At 34.9% G+C, this 18,554-nt stretch overlaps 1 long non-coding RNA gene across 1 annotated transcript; it reads left to right on the top strand.

Moving 5' to 3' along the window:
- The first annotated feature begins 4,945 nt into the window (after positions 1–4,945).
- On the top strand, positions 4,946–11,389 carry LOC137718744 (uncharacterized). Its single transcript, XR_011065926.1, has 3 exons — positions 4,946–5,104; positions 5,490–5,625; positions 10,908–11,389. It is a non-coding gene; the product is annotated as an uncharacterized lncRNA (long non-coding RNA).
- The last annotated feature ends 7,165 nt before the right edge of the window (positions 11,390–18,554 follow it).

Genomic DNA, 18,554 nt, shown 5'->3' with positions numbered 1-18,554 from the left:
ATAAATGGTCAAATCAATGCCACTTGTCAAGAAATTAAATAAGTTGTTATATGTAGTTAGTTAGAATCTATTTTTTATTTATTTTTATAAGATTTGTTAGAGATATAATTAGCTGGTATAAGGAGGAGGTTAGAGTAACTTGCTCTGCAGGTCTTGTAGTAGCAACATCTATATAGGTGATCATTGTAATCCATTGAGTAATCAATCAAGAAAACATTTCAGCTACAAATCTCTCTCTCTCTCTCTCTCTCTCTCTCTCTCTCTCTCTCTCTCTCTCTCTTCCTCTTTCTATCTATTTTTCTGCATTTTACAACAATCTTCATAAATCATTCATGCATGTTTATGTTACACCTTTTGGCAAGAAACATGTTTAGCCATCATTTGAAAATAGATTATCTAGCCTTCTTGTATAATAGTAATGTAAAAGATTCAGAAAACAACCAAGATTTCAAGCCTTTGGGCAAGAAAACAGTCAACTTAATTGTCGTTAAAATGTTATATCTTAAAAATCTTAAACCATTCATACATTCATCTCTTTGGAAAAGAATATTGACATGTTATATGTTTTAAAATCATAATTTATATAATTCAGTTCTTGAAGTCTTTTCACTTTACTGAAAAACATATGTACAAAAGAATGAACTACAAAATCTCGCTTAGAAGTTTTTCCTGAAGAAGTAAAGGTTAGTGTAGAAAATACTATCGTAAAAGACTTTATTGTTATGATTGCAACCATCTGAAAAAGGCAAGAAACATTAGGCAAAGAAGTTAGAAACATCAGTAAAGTAAATCCCAAAAACTTATCAATCATAAAATATTTTTTGGTCAAAACTAATTAAGCAATTTTTAGCTCAAAATTACCTCAAAATTCAAGCGGCTATGAAAACAAGCTCATTTAATTATGCATGTTTATATGGATGTGGAAAGTGACAATCCATCCTGTGGCCAATGGCCAAACTTAAGAAAATTCCCATCCGTTCAAGGTAGATAAGGAGGAGCAAGGAACGCCAGATAAACATTCCCTTGAAAAACAAATGAGGAAATACATGTGTTAAATCACAATCCTAGTGAACGCCAACTTTTGTGTTTATCCTTCTTTATAAATTTGAATATAAACTGTTAGTTAGTATCCGTGAAGAGAGAACAATATAATCCATATATTATTTAGACTAGAACTTTTTGTACTCATGTATATTTACACGGCAAGATTAATCACAATACTCACAACTTCGGCAAATACTACTTCTACCTTCTTGTTCTTCACTTTCACATGGTACCAAACTTTCATAACATGTTGTGCTATAATCAACACCACCTAAACGCTTTCCAAAACATGTAGGTCCAGATGCAATGAACAATCTAAACAAGCACACATGGTCAACCAAATAAAGTATATAGAACATCCAATAAAGAAAATAACACATAGGCACAACAACAAAAAATGACGGGAAAAATAGTTGTAAGTCACCTAAACATGCTCTTTTGTCAATGGAGGAATAGTTGCAATTAGTCGGTCCCCATCCACTTTAGGATTTAACCCCAATGGAGATTCAACAATGACAATCTCTAAGTTTGATAAGGCTTCATGAGCCTGAGCTTGAAGATGCAAGTTTTCCAATTCCAATGGCCTATACGAGCTCATTGGCCAAACGACACCGACTTGCCGTGTCTTCATCACGTATAATCGAAAACATCGTCACCTCTGCCACCATGGCCGAGACCAACTGCAATAAGATATTCTTGTAGGCACCGCTATTTTAGCTTCATTTCATCGTCAATAGGAGCAAAAGGCTTAGAAATTGAATCACAATTCCATGTATCCTTTCTCAGACCAAAATTTCCATAAAATCCCACTTTGGTGAAGATTTAATAAATATTTGTCCAATTATTAAAATTACGTGATGGTTTGTTCCTTCAGCCAAGCTCCAACAAAACCAAGACACCATTGAGAAAGACTTTGGGAATGAGAATTTCAAATTGGGCAACATGCTTGAACCGCATGCACGATGGAATTTGAAACTCGAATTCAAAAGATCCAAAACCCAACTCCATCAACCACACGAACACAACAATCCATCCCAGAAAAACAAAAGAGAAAACCTCAAACATCAGTTGAAGAATTCTAGTGCCCAGGATCAAAATATGATCAAGGACAATAATAATTAAAATAATCGAATTTATCAAACATTCCACCAAAAACTATGTTCTAATTCACAAAACAAACAACTTAAAATATTCCCTTCTTTGAAAGGAAATATATGAATGTTATGACCAATGAGTTACAATTTCATGCAACCTAATTCATGTAACAATGTTTATCAGAAACCTATTTTGATGTGGTTTTGACAAGCAATTGCCCATCGGTGCAATTCCAATGCTTCCTTAAATCTCTTCAAGATATTTTGCAAACACTGAGGATAGAGTGATATAGGTATAAATGTTAAGATGACCAAGTTTGAATCCAAGTAGACTAACCTTGCTTTGATACCAAATGTTAGACCTATAAATGGTTAGTCTTCAACAAGGATCACAAACCACATATCTTAAATATAACATTTAAAGAGTGGGATGAAGAAGGAGATCGATCATACGTGAGGATGTCATCAATCAAGCAGCAAAGATAGCAACACCAAGAGAGTCTTCTACTGACTGAGGAACCTGATATCAAAACCTTAACGATAGTTCTAGATCTTCTTTGGACGTAGTCTTCCTGTGAGCTGAGACACCTCTTAAATAGGCATATTACCCAACTGCATCCCAACTATCATGGGATGGTTGAAGCCTAAAAACCCTCCACGTTTTTTTAGTTGTAAAACCATAACTAATGCATGTATACTTAGTGTCCTACAAACAAGAAGATTAGCATCCTTAGTGGTTTTGACTTTAACTAATTAATTCCACGTCAGTTATTCTTATCATGATAGAGTCCTTACAGCTCCTGATTTGCTTCATTGTGGTGGTGGCGTTTGGTCCTGGAGTAGCTAATGGTGGTGTTATGTGATGTTGTTGATCGTTGTCTGCTTGGCCATATTTTATTTTTAATTAGGCTTTTGTCCTCTTTGGGCATGTTGTAATTTTTTTTTTTAGTATCTTTATATTGCCTCTTTAATTGGATATGTAGAAACTGTATTGTATACATTCTTTTGTTGAAAAATTATACATCAATTTCTTATGATGCCAATTTGTTGGGCTTTTCGGCCATTTCCAACCAAAAAGACCAAAGACAACTCTTTCCATAATTATATCTTTGCAGGAAATTAATTTTTAATTAAAAGTATCAGACCATTCTCATATAACATCTCGAACCAAAATGGCTAAACATAGCTCTCTCAATAATGTATTATTTTTCTAATGAGCAGCCTCCCAAATCTTCATTAAGGTGGTGGCAAATTGGCAATAGTGTGTTAGTGACTTACCATCCATGGGACTGCCAAAAGGGCAACTTTATTTCCTGCCATAAGATTTTGGGCATTGAGGTAGATTTGAGGTAGTGCAGTAACATAATTAGGATATTTGATGCGTTAGAGAAATTTGCTGTCCGCGAATTCCATTGCTCGAAACTAGTTTTGCCACTCGTGGATTTCACTGATCATTTTTCCGGAGAATGAAGAAAACAATTTCAAATTTGAGCAATCAAAATATAAGTATGTATATTAATGTCTGAGTTTGACAAAAATCAAAGGGCTCATAGTCACACAATATATGATATTTATCCATTAAGACCAAATAAATGACTAATAATAATAAATAATAACTATTCGAGTTTCAAGTCATGTCATGTCAGAGATAGAATCAAGGAGTTTCACATACAACAGGTAAATTGTTATTAGAATGTATGCATTGCATGACTTAAAATTACATATGAGGAGATGAAGAGAGAGAACGAGAAGATAGCACAAGTAGTAGCACTTGGTGAAGAGAGTGAAGGATGTCATAGTCAGGAGCACTAAGAGTTGGGCAACACCGCAATGGCAAATGCAAAGAAAAGGGATGATAAGAGTTGACCAAGAAATATTGGCCTTTGCTGCAGACAAAGAGACAAAGAGAGTGTTGTGTTGGTCTTGTGTTGGATCGACGATGAGGATGAGGAGGCGGGACAAGATTTCAAATGATGATGTTGTTGGAGTCAAGTATGAGGAGGATGACCAGGAGTATATAGGTTAGGGTTAGAATATCCAAATAGCATGCAGCACCAACCCATCAAACGGATGGGTATCAGGTGAAGCTTGGCCAGTCCAATAACTCTTTGAGCATACTTTGGCCTAGTGAGCTACATTGATTTTTAGCCTAGCCTTTAGTTGGGGATAGATTTTGTTCAAATCAGGCCATATTTTGGCCCATTAACCTTATCTCTTTTTACAATGAAGATGACCTTAAACTTCCATCTTTATAACATTTCTTTTATTAATGAAGTTCATGTTGACAAAAAAAAAAAAGTACTTCAAGCAGAAGCATTCCTAAATGTGTCTTAGCCAGTTAGCCAAACGACATATCATTGGTAGTATGTTGTTCCCAATGACAATGTCTCAACACAATTCCCGGCGTCATGATGCTATTCACATACCCTTTTTATCCTTCCACACAAACTTTGCTAATTTTTATTTTTCCAATACTTTAATTCATTCAATTTGATGGCTGAAAATGAAAGAGTGTGTGAAAGGTAAAAAAAAATCAATATAATTATAATAACACCTCTTAAGGTTTATTTAAAACATTACACTAACACCTTCTGATGTTCTAATTTACTTACGTAACCACTCAAGGACACGTTTACCTCTAAGGTGATGTCAGCTCTACAAGTATTGTATAAAAGTGAATCAGAACCTCAAAGAGTTACTATAATGTTTCAAACGTGAGAAAATTTTGTAAAAAAGAATAAATCCGAAGTGTGTTAGTGTAATCATGCGGCACCACCCTAACAATAATAAACTACATTAACCGATGAGAGAGTCACTCGGACCTCTGTTTGGAACAGAAAGTGCAATCCCCGAGAAAACGAGAATCAAACATAAAAACAAGAACAATGGGAGAAGAAGAAATTAAGGAAGTCGAGATTCCGCGGTCGATGACGAAGGCCCAGTTCCTCTCCTGGAAGCGCCAGAAGGTCCCTCTCCTCTCTTCTTTTTTTCTCTCAATTTTTGACTTTCTCGCTTTAGATTTGTAGGAAGTACTGGGTAGGGTTTTATTTTCTTCCTTTTTTTTTCTTTCTATTTCTGGTATCATATTGCAATAGTATACATTACATAATATAGATTAGATTGGATTGTTAATTTAGCTTTAATAAAGGTTGGTTAGATATACAAATGTTTGTGAAAATTTGATTTCTTTTTTAATTGGGTAGTTGTGTTTTTCTGTGTGTATGATTTTTGTTCGGAATTGCAATGTCGAATATGAGTCGACTTCTTGTTTTTGTTGTTCGGAATTGTTTCTGTTTGGTGGAACTAATGAGATTGTTGTGTAGGCTAATATGTTAAATTTTTTTTTGGTAGGCTGATGATGCATCTGCTAAAAGAGCTGAAGCAGAGAGGAAACGCGCAGAGGACATTGCTGCAGGGACAGTGCAAATGAATGGCCGAGAGCTTTTTGTGCACGAACCTTGGGTTTTTGATAACACTATTTATTGAGGTTAGTTTTTTTCAAGAGAGAGATTCCGTTTTCTTTTTTGTTGAATGTGTTAAATTGGTGGATAAATTTTAGAATGTATTATTATCTCATTTGGATTTTTGTTATCGGGCTTTTGGAAATGAAAGTATAGTGAGTAATCAGAACCTAGTTGAAATAATATCACGGATGCCAAGTTCACTCTTCTTTGTGGAGAAGCGTAAGATCTATGGCCCCATCGCATAACACTGATCTTTTGACATGTTTCCAGCCTTGGAATTCTTGACTTAGCTTTGTAGACCAATCCTTTCCCTTTTGCATTTGAATTCAGCACCCACAGAGTTCCTACCATCTGTTCGAGTACTTGGAATGTCTCCTTGATCACTTTTAACACCTCAAGCAGCAGCTGGCTCACCTTGCCAACCTGTGTCTAGGGGCTTAGAAACAGCTCTCTTGTTGCCATGGCGCAGTACCCTCTTTTCTTAGATATTTTTCAGTGTGCCGGGGACATGACTCGGTAAACCAAGTGTCATAATACAACTGTTTGGATATTTGAAAAAAAAAATTTCAACCACTTGTATTATGACACTTGGTGTACCAGGCTGTCTTCCCCCATATGTTGATTTTGGGGTTCCCTAGTTGAGCACGCAGTTCTTCAACTCTCTTCCACCATTGACGTGTGGTACTCTGCTATTTGAGCTCTACATCCAACACTTTTCTATCTTCTGCATGCATCTTGCCAAAAACAACACCAACTTAATTCCTGGACCGTTTTCCAAAACACGAACCAATCAATCTTCCAATCTGCCTCTATCACACCCATTATGGGGTCCAGCATCATGAAAGGGGTTTTCGTCTTCCACGTTCTCTTCTTCATCCTTCTGGCTACCTTCCAGTATGTTGAAGGGTCTGAGTCCGCATACCGGAATCTCCATACGGGCCTCTGCATGTTCCTGTCGTTGAAGAGCTTGCAGTACTCTTGACAGATCTTCAATCATACGCCTCATCTCATCCATCTCTGCTTGATAGGTTTGGTTTCCATGGCCACAACCTCGTCCCCGGCCAGCCATGGTGCAGAGCGATGCGGTGAACCTGCCCTGGTACCAATTTCGTGTTGCACAGCAGCTTAACGCTACTGTCCTGCATCACCTAGATTTTAACTCTCAAAAGGACTGGACATACCAGAAATTAAAATCTTGTTCGAGGACTCTTAGTACAGAAGTACAGCGGTAGGCTAAGGGGTTCAAAGCCAGTCAAAACATGGTACACAAACCAAATTTTTACATCTCTGCAGCAAAGCACCCGGGAAAACCGGAAACAAACTCTGTTTGAACTGAATATAGAATCAGGAATACGCAAGTATGAAGCTCTAGTATGAGTGTCCCTGACAATCTACCAGACTACAGATCCCTAACTGCCTCCTGTATAGAAGAAAATATCCGCTCTTCTATTTTTGCATCACTTACAGGCCATCTATTTTTTCTTTGTTTCCACAAATGGTAATTCAAACCTCCCTAGACAAGCTTGATGCTTTAAGCTTATATGGACGATTGTTTGTATAACAGATTTACACCTAGTATTCTTTCCTTTCAAAAAGATCTGTGGTTTCATGTCCATTCTATCTCCACCAATTATGTTCTTCCTGGCCACTACCCATCCAATCAATCAAATATTAAGCTAAGAGACAATAGCATTTTGGTGTTCGTATTTCGTATGTTCTACGAATTTTCAGTACTTATTGGCATTTGACCTATTGCACATCCTTTTCCTTGAAACTAAGGGGATGATGTGTTCTTATGCAATTTTTTCCTCAGCCATAAAAAAATAAATTATGATTGTTTATAGATTTAAAGCATCTGCACGCATGAAAACTACAACTAGATAGAAATATTTTTTGGTAAAAATTTTAAATAAAATTCTTAGGAACCTTTAAGAAATCCATCAAGGAAATACCTTAAACAATTGTCAAGGACTATAATGTCAGAATAAAACTGGCATTTTATTATTGAACAATAAATCACGGCAGGACCAACTCTTGCCGGACAATTTAAAGGTGACCAAGCCAACTATTTCTTTGCATGAGGATTCGGCTGGGGTGCTAGCAACATTCGAAGATGCGGGTCAATAGGCAATCCCATTGCCTCAAATGCTGGATCATAAAGACTATTTTTAATTTGCCTGAAATCATAAAAACTATAATCAGTTTAAAGTTTACCAAGAACAGAAAGATGACCATTCAATAAAACTTCAAATACCTTGGATTAGGAGGAACTGAATAACTGGTGACTAGAGTTAATTCTTTTTCTTGCGGTTCAAAAGTACTCCTGTTGACTTCCCTACGACTAGAAGCTGCTGAAGTCCTCTGCATTTCAGTGAAAGATGATTTCATCAGTGATCATAATACAATGTTGATTCTGAAACCCTTTCACATGGTTAAACCGTTGCAAAACCTAATGCAATGCAGTACTGAAAAGTTGCTACCTTTGAGCGTTTGGCCGAGGATGACACTTTTACTGGTCGTTTGCCATGTCGTTTTTCAGAAAACCCCTGTTCTGGTATCTCTCCCTAAAACATTTTCTATTCTTCAGAACCCTTATTTATGAAAACATACTCAAGAAAAGAAACCACATATTAATAGGATTTTTCTCTAAGTGCATCGAAGAATGTTTATGTCGATTGGGGAACCCCTTTACACACAATGGTAGAGTTCTTACAATATATTATAGGGTATATTATCAATTTCCCCCCTGAACTTGTGACCATTAGCCAATTTCCCCCCTCAACTTTAATTTTGGCCAATTTCCCCCCTGAACTCTCAAGATTAGTCAATTTCCCCCCTCAACTTTAATTTAGCCAATTTCCCCCCTCAACTCTTATAATTAGTCAATTTGCACCCTACTGTTAAATTTTTAATTTGATCATAATTAAACAAGTGTGTGTAAGAAACTAAATAAGATGTATGTTAATCATGTTCTTATATCTTTATCCTATTACAAATAGATTAAAATTTAGAATTTTACAATTTATCATAGATAGTATTATTAGTCATAATAAATCAATATGGAGTAATTTTATTTGATTTTTGACTATACAAAATTGATAACAAAAAGGATTGATGTGTAAATTTTTGTATGTGAATACAATTTTCTTTGTAAAAGTGAAAGCTAAGTTCAAGTAAATTGCGGAGAATCGAGCTTTAGTAAAAAAATGGCTAGTCTATTCATAATTTTCGACTCCTTATTAAGAATAACCCATTTTATTGAAATAGGTTTGATCCATGAGTTTAGGATTATTATTTCTTTTTGTTATTATTTCTTCTTCTACATGCTTTAAACCCGATTCATAACTTTTCTTTATAATCAACCCATGTCACATACTAACTGTATTATGTTTTTGTACATTTTACCCTATATTATGCATGTGAGTTTATGTTAATTTTAGTACTTTGTTGGAAGCTATTAGAAAGATTGAAAATTAAGAAAAGAATAGATGGAAAATTAAAAAAAAAAAAAAAAAATTAACAGTAGGGTGCAAATTGACTAATTTTGAGAGTTGAGGGGGGAAATTGGCCAAATTAAAGTTCAGGGGGGGAATTGACTAATTATGAGAGTTGAGGGGGGAAATTGGCCAAAATTAAAGTTCAGGGGGGAAATTGGCCAATGGTCACAAGTTCAAGGGGGAAATTGATAATATACCCTATATTATATACTGCTATCTTATTGCTTGGTGAAGACTCATGTTGGTTGGGAAGTCAAAAATCAGTGTGATCCTTATAAAGTTTCCCAATGAAAATAATGTAGGATATTTGACGATAGATTCAGAAACTTATTTGAATTGTTGAGTAAGGAAGCCTCTTACTTGCTCAGTTGGGGAGTTTTGCAGTTGACTGCTCCTCTTAAAACTGCTATCACTTGTAACATTAGATTGATTCATTATCTCTTCAAGTTGGATGGGAGGAAACCTGCCAAAAAAAAAAAAAAAAAAAAATTCAATAAAAGCATGAACCTGAACCATTAAAAGTACTTTTCCTAGAAGATACTTGTGATTAAAAAGAAACAATTCTGTATCTTCATAAATTTAAGTGATTAACATAGGGTAAAATGTTTTGGACGTAAAAGCACCAAGAGAAGGTTGAGAAAGGGGGGGGGGGGGGGGGGGGGGGAGGGGAGGGGCGGTGGGTGGGTGTGGGGTGGCTATCGTGTGTATCGAACATCGCATCACCCTTTTAGTTTCAGTGAAAAGTTTGTTTCTAATGGGCTACGTAAACAATTTTATGTTCTTTAAATGAAATATTAAGATTAGTAATATGTTCCATTCTTTTCTAAATTCCTTGTACTTACCCTGAAGGAATGAATAATATAAGCAAATAAGGATCATGCAGGTACCTAAAAGATATCTGAGTTTTGGAAGGCGCAGAGCTGTGATGCGGAGGATCAGCTATGTTAGGTAGCACAGACGGCCTCGGCCTTATAGGGATAGGGATAGAAGGTCGTGACTTAGCCACTCCACGAGGCCTGAAAAAGACATAGATAATCGTAAGCACACCCCTCCCATCAAGTAATCTGTTTACCAATTTCCCCCAAAATTTTACTGCATTATTACACTTTCATATATAGATTCATAGAAGAATTAAACTTTTGATTGCTAACCTAGACTGCATGAGAGGATTAGAATTAGAATTTTGTGCCTTCCGTGCAAGGGCCGCCTTCCCTTTGTTAATTTGTTCCTGTTGTCCAGGCGGGGCCCTGCATTTCAAAATTAAGATTGAACTATATTACGATATGCTTTTCATAGGAGAAAAATTGGTAATGTTGCATTACCTTGCCAGAGATGATTCCAGTACCCAGATCCTAAATGCATAATATTATACAATTAAGGTTTGTGTCTATGATCGATTGTTATTTTTCTGATAAGATGCATTTGAAAAATAAATTTGGAAAGAAGAAAGATCAGATACCCGGAATCCTCCCCTACTTGAAAAGGATTTTCAGGGACTTGGTTCATTTGTTGTGGCTGATTCAGCAACTGTAGGGTGTCTTGGGGTTGGGCTCTAAATCAGATGCATACGTGTAAAAGTTAATAAAATTCCCATAAACAAACATGTTTCCATGTTCACTTTGCAATATTTGATTTATGTGTACCTTATTTGTGCAGCTCCATAGGGTACGGAGTTGTTCCCTTGTGGGTTAAAAGCTCCATAACCTTGTATAACTTGATTATGTTGGGGCCTAAGTTGAATCATCACATCAAAAATAAACATACGTCAATGTTATAAGACAACTAAACAAAGATTGTGATTATGTCAGGTCATGTACCAAAACCCGGGTGGAATCGAGAGCTGTGCTGCAGGATTGACACTCTGGGGATAGAAGAAAGCAGCTGGCTGCTGGTTGAGGTAGGACGTCCTCTGATTCCCACCACTGTGGCCTGCCATCATCTGGTCATGGAAAACAAGTATACGGCAGTAGTATCAATGTCATCAATCTTGGTGAAGTAAAATGAAACTGAAACAGTTTGGGAATTGATTTCCGCACACCCATTTTCTCTTTCTGCACACCCCTGTTTATTTATGTTCATTGATTCTCCTTTGATTTGTTCGTTTCAATGACCAGAAATAAACGAGGGGTGTGCGGGAGAGAAAACGAGTGGAAATCACTTCTTATTAACGGTAGTCTTTGAAGGGTCAAAACAGAAAACTCACTGTGCTTGTGGCATATTGATTGGGCCCCAAAGTAAGAGACCTAAGAATCAAGCAATTTTTCATTCAATCAGAAATTATGCTTAGAAATTTATTGCAATGAATTTTTTTTCAAAAGAATGTGATTGACATACAGAGGCAGTTGCTCCTGTTGGTGAAATGGGTCCACAATAACATCACCGACGGGCATCTGTTCGTCAAAATGTCCAAAGATAGTCAGTAGTGGTCTAATTATCAAAGGCATATCATAGTTTGTAGACGACTTGATGTAGGACAGAAATTTGGATGTGAAATAACCCAATTTCCGTCCTGTATCCGGACTGATAATCGTTGATGCGTATGAATCGCACACCATGCCGTTGGTACTTGATGAATTAGCATGATAGTAACATTTTAAATGGAAAAGCAATAATAAGTTTGAGGTAGGATACACGTACCTGCACCGGACGATACGGTGGTGTACTGCTTGATATGAGAGGGTTGAAGAAGAAAGGTGTTCCTTCGTTCTCGTTTTGAGGATATGGAAAATGAGGGTTAGAGGACTGATAGCTTGAAAGTCCAGCAGCTCCAGGCACGAGGTTTTGAGTTAAATTTGCTGGATTCAGACCGTACCAGTTATTTCCAGCTGATGATCCGAACTCTTGCTCCTCCTATGTGAAAAATGCAAAAAAATAATAAATCAAAAAGTAAAATAAAAAATCATCATCAAACATCAAATTAGCATAACCCTAAAAACATCACAACCTTCTTCATAGTTAGGGTGATGCTAAAATATATCTTCTTCTGAAGATTTATACTATTACAATTTGCAGTCACACAAACTCGAAAATGAGGTTGAGAGATGCTTTATAATTATCAGAGTTCGACATGTTATGTTGCTAGATTATTAGTCCAAGTCACGCATTCAAACGCGAATCCACACAAATATGGGTTAAAATTGATTAGTTTGACGAAACGTATCATATTATCTGGCAAATTACTGTCTTACCATGCATGGAGGATAGGGTTGGCATGCTCTTGGAAGTAGATGACTGAAGGTTACTTCCGGCAATGGCGGCAACAACAAGTTCGGAGCATCAGAAATCGGAGGGAGCGAGTCTTCTAGATTAAGTTGAGCCTAATAAACATCAATGAAAAAGAAAGAAAATAAATGTTATTGCTTCCATTCAAATTTGATTAACAATGCTTATACTACTAATGCACATAATTAAGCTTGTAATATTCTCGATGGTTAGTACAACATTATATTCCCAATGTCCCAAATTGGTTAATTAGGGATTGGAGTATGTCATATCTATGCCTTCTGTTTGTAAAAGACAATTAAATCCAAAACCATTTTCTAATAACCAAAGTCTATATAATTATGCAATCATCATAATTTTGTTCCTTTACTAGACTAGAGCTATCTCCACTTAGGTTGTAAAACTTTATTTCGTTAGAACAATTTTTAGATTTGTTAAACGCAATGCGTTGAACTTTAACACTACTCACGTGAGATCTACACTATCACGTGAGATCCACCACGTAAAAATGAATTCCAAACACAGTATTTTGGTTCGTTCGTACTTAATTGAAGACATAATTCAAATGAGTAACAAAATATACCATTATTTGAGGGTCACTCCCCATTGCCTCAGCAAATAGATTAGAAAATGAAATCCCATTTGGTGCCAAGTTTGCAGGTTGCTCGTGGGAAGGGTTGCTAAAAAAGTTGAATTCTGCCTCTGTAAGGCTCTCTGTCGACCTTGTCGGATCCACAGGCAGAGGGCTATCGGTTGATGATCCCAAGTCAACAACATCTTCCTGCTACATCAAAACATGACGTCGTAAAATAATTAGAAATATGAACCTATTTGTATCATATTTACTGTTTGTTTATGTAACATTGATTATTTACTCGTGCCAAATATCATATCTCGTAAACTGGTTAACTAAACTAGTGAAACAGAAAGTGTTAGAAATTTAACAAAAAATGAAAAGAAAATAAGTGTTTCACCGCAGTATTGTTCTCCAAGCTGAATTCATGCTCGAATGGATCACTTCCAATGCCAGACGACTGACCACCTTCCATCTGATCACAGTTTGAAACAAGAAGTCAGCTTTATAGTATAAGATCATACTACAAACTATATTTTTTTTTTTGTTTTTTTTTTTTTTTTTAATTTTGGTTGAATTGATACTACAAATATTGCATGTGTGTGTACGTAGAGGCCAAAATCTGGTTAATTACACTAAAGAGAATTATTCATTAAAATGATTTTCAACATTGTATTTTTGTTTTTCTAAGTGAGACACTCCCGTACGTGAATCCAAATCTCACTTGGACAAAGCAAAACTTTCATAAGTGATGTTATATAGATTAAAGCTATGTTTGGATGGGGATTTTCAAGTCCTGGAGTTTAAGACTAAGTTAATAAAGAATGGTCTCCAAAAATTGGATAGAAAATATTATAAATCCTTTACCCAAACATAGCCTAACTGATCATCTTTATGCCTTAAAAAGATGATTATTCCATGCAAGTTATTTGATTAATCTGGTGTAAATTGACATGAGCAAGCATAAATTTTCTTTCATTAGAAAAGCATAAATTAACTTTTTTCTTTCTGGGGTAAAAAAGAAGCATATATTTCTTGTTATATGAAGTAAGTGGTGTTTAGCCATACTACATGTATAAATAACCATATTATTCCTATATTACCATATAAAAACCAACACAAAAGTATTGATAAAATTAATCGACAGAACGAAAACCGAATACTTTGAGAAATAAATACATTTTTGTATAATATATATGGGATTTAATAGTAAAGACAAGTAATCAGTTCAAAATTACATGGCATTTATGCCATTAATTATGTTCACTAAAAAAAATATTGTTTTTTATAGGAAAAAATTAAAAAGAAAAAACCCATCGAACAACTAAAATTACAAAATTTTTAAAACCAAACCAATTCGTCTCAATTTATAATATATAGGGATATTTTGCTCACCACCTTCAAGTGATGGTGATGCTCACTACTATATTTATTATCGTTGAATGAGTTTAAATTTCGAGATCTGTGTAGTAGATAGACACAAATCTCAAAATATAATCTCACAATAAGTAGAATGGTAAGCATTATTACCACTTGAAGGTGGTGAGAAAAATACACCCTATGTATAAGATGATAAAAATATAACTCCTCTAAATACAAAAATAATTAATGAAAGGTGAGTATTTTTTTTCTTGTCAAAGAGGTGAGTATTTTTGAAGAAGGATATTGTTTGACCGAGCTCATCCCACTCATGATAGAACAATTTGTATGGTACGCATTCATCACTGTAACAGTAACTTTCTAGATCAATAATACAAGAACATATGGAGAAATACTAATCAATGCTCATAACACAAAATCATGTAAAAAAAAGTTAATACATATTTGTATATTATTAACATGTGATGTCATATGACGGTGCATTAGTACCCAGCAAGTCCTTCTAACGAAACAAAAGGATAGAACAAAAGAAAAGAAAGATTATAGGTTGGCGGAGAAGTTTTATTTTTTTTTTAAATTCTTTTCTTTTAGTGAAAAATGTATTTAAACTGTAGACAGGGGCCCATGAAATAGATCTGGTACACTTTTTGACAGAAGGGATACTTTGACATTGCTCAGATGGAGGCAAAGGCCAGCCATTTAAATCGATATTACCAAAGAAAATACTTTGGACAAGAAAAGAAACCAAATCAAATAAGAACGATTATCCGCGATATGTCTCATAATTTAATAACATCTTTCAAAAATCATTTTCTATTTGAATCACAACTCATGCAAAATACACATCAAAGAGTAAAAAACCTAGAAATTAAATAGTCAATTCAAAGAGTGACCAAAAATTATGTTTGATTTTCCCGATTTTCAGAATGCAAAAAGTGACAAGATTTTGAAAAAAAAAAAAAAAAAATCAGCGGCTATGTGACTGTTTGGGGGCAGAGAAACAACTCTCTCTCTCTCTCTCTCTCTCTCTCTCTCTCTCTCTCTCTCTCTCTCTCTCTCTCTCTCTCTCTCTCTCTCTCTCTCTCTCTCGTTTTCATAAACTTTACTTTTGGACAACATCATCGTACGTGTAGCTACCTGCTATCTGAAATCCTTGAAATGGATAACAAAAACTTTACATAAAAGAGAATCCAAAAAATCAAATAGATTGAATCCATCGTGCAAAGAAACCAAATCAAACCAACCCAAATAGTAATACAAATTTCAACTGGTAGTTCTTATTTTGTTTAATTTTGTATGAGATTTTTGTGAATTACCTCGGAATATAGCTTCACACTCCAAAGATTTCTGCATGATAAAATGAACAATCTGTATCAATATATGGTCATTTCAACTTTGTGATGTATATATAAAAATGTGAAATTAGACATGAAAATTTCAAACGAAATTACACAAAAATAAAATAGATGTACTGGTGGTACGTTCTCTGGCCTAGGGCATGCAGTAACCTTCTAGCTATAGGAGAAAGGGGAGAAGGATGCGGATGGTGACTGATTGAGTGAAAGGGAAAGTGAATAGCTCTAGCTAGTTGTTAAACGGGAAGACAATCACAAGATAAAATTCATTAGTTGTTTGTATCCTCAGATGGGTGAGAGCTGTAGCTTATTTATAGCCAAACAAACCAATATGTGTCACAAAAATAAAGGAGGTTTTTGCTGGTCATTTTTTTTTTTTAACATTTTCCGAACTCAGAAAATAAAATGAAGTGTGACATATTTTCATTTTCTAATCTGGTAATTAGTGGGAGACTTATCTTTATGACACTAAAAATGTTACAAAGAAAACACTTTTTTTTTGGATTAAATAAGATAAAAGTGTTTTGATATATGACTATTTGTGCAAAAAATTTTATTTTCAAAATGGTGCATTTCGCGCGCTTTATACTGCTTATATATACACTACATGTAAAATTTGTCGGGAATATGGAGTACTATATAAATAGAGTGGAAACAGTGCTGCTCTTTTTGAAACGTGTACGTAACTATCAGTTCAAATGATTGATTCACTTCCAATACTTATGCATGTCCATAAACGTATATTTCTTTGGCCCATCAGTATGTCACATTGATCATGTACTTTCGATACTTACGCGTGTCGATTAACATTTTATTTCTGCAACCTCATCCACAATTCATTACTATACTTGAGGTTTGTATGGAAAGTCTCATTTGTTAATTCACATAACATAAATTCCAATGGGATTAATTAATTGATGCATAAGCACATATTTTCCACAATGTTATTTAATAACCATATAAGGGAAATTCTCTTTTACATCACATTATGTGTATGGGTGTGGTTTGGGGGGTTTATTAGTGTAATGGTCCTGGAGGAGCTTGAAACTTTTGCCATTGTTCTATCACGATGCATACTTAGTCTAAATGAGTAAGTATACTTAGTTCTATCATAATTCCCCTAGCTAAATGAGTAAAAAGCACAAAGTTAACTTTGAAACTTTGTGTGGTGGTACAAAGCAAGACATTGAGTAAAAAACATTGGCCAATCCGGGTGTTTGCATGCATGTACAAGTGTAACCTTGGTTTCAGTGGACTTAATAAAAGTGCCGCTCAAGGCCAAAGGACGAAAGTGAACCACACGAGTTTCTTCACACCCTCCTTTTATTTTAAATTTGAAATCAATTAAAATGGCCAGATTTTGTAACTGCAAGCACTCAGAGTCTTTTGCCACGCCATTGCCCCCGTAACTTTTCCTTAAATATGCATGCATGTGAAATTTGTCTTCTAATTGTTCTTTTTTTTTACATTTGTAACAAAGTTCTTGTACATAAAAATATGCCTTCTCCAGTCAACTTCAGTTCATTGGCCCAGACGTGAAGGTTGTTCGTAAAAGATAAGAATGAGTTATATCGGATCTAGAGTTTTATAAATTTTCCAAAGAAAAGAAAAAGGATTGTAAAGAGCTTGAACTGGTTTTTTCTTTTTTCTTTTTTTTTTTTATTTTTTTATTTTTTCGTTCTCTTTACGCTATTTGTTATCTGTGAAGCAATAATATGTAGCACCTAGAAGGAAAAAAATTAACTGGATCGAAGAAAAAAAGATGGTACACAAAATCTAATACGATATCCATTAAATTTGGTGACTTGATAAGATTTCTGTGTTCATACTTTGAACGAGGCACAAATGGTAACCATGCAAACTTGCTTTTTCAACCATCCATTATATGCAACACATCATCTGTTATAAATGAGGTTTGTCACAAATGGTAACCCTGCGTTTCTATATTTTTCTCTACTCTTCATTTTGGTTCTTACAATGTCAAAAAAAAAAAAAAGAAAAGAAAAAAAAAAAAAGAAAGAGGTAAAATAGATAAAAGTTTTTTTTTTCTTTATAAGATGTACCACTTTATATTTGTTATATGTGAAGCAATAAAATGTAGCACCATATCCGTAGAATTACTAGTACAAAATAGGGCTTTAATGACATTTTTTTTAAGTTTTTTAACGACATACTTTTATTAAAAGAGTAAATTGTAGCAATAGTCCCTTAACTTTAATCAAATCGGAGCAATGATCCCTGAACTAAAAATCCATTATCATTGGTCCTGAAAGGACCAGTGCTACAATTGAGGTCCATCAACTTATCAAAACGTGTAGCTATGATCTTTTTCGTCAACTTCGTCAAAATTTTGTCAAAATGAGTTATATTGAAATGACCATTGCTACAATTGAGTTAAAGTTAAGGGACCATTGCTACAATTGAGTTAAAGTTGAGGGATCATTGCTCCAATTGGGTTAAAGTTGAGGGGTCAATGGTAATGAATTTTTAGTTGAAGGACTATAGCTACACGTTTTGATGAGTTGATAGACCAATGATAATGAATTTTTAATTAAAGGAGTTAAAGTTAAGGGATTACTGCTACAATTTACTCTTATTAAAAACGTTATTATAGTAAATCAAAGACGCAGCTTTAAAACAAAAAAAAGAAAAAAAAAAGGATCCATAATATAGTTTTTTGGAAGGATACGGTTAATGAGATAGAATTAATTAAACGGGTGAACCTTTCCAAGGCCGGGAGACTAACCCTTATTAGTTCTAATCTCACCGGGATGCCGAATCATGTAATGTCTTGTTTTAAGTGCCCCAGCAGGGTAACAACTAAAATTGATAAAGAATGCAGAGATTTCTTTTGGGGGAGAAATACTAAACTCAAACCAATGACCTAGAAGAAGGTTTGTGCTCCAAAGAATCAGGGTGGTTTA

This window comes from Pyrus communis, chromosome 15 (assembly GCF_963583255.1).
Source record: "Pyrus communis chromosome 15, drPyrComm1.1, whole genome shotgun sequence".
NCBI lineage: Eukaryota > Viridiplantae > Streptophyta > Magnoliopsida > Rosales > Rosaceae > Pyrus > Pyrus communis.
The sequence above is the reverse complement of the archived record's forward strand: the minus strand, read 5'-3'. Positions and strand labels throughout refer to the sequence as shown.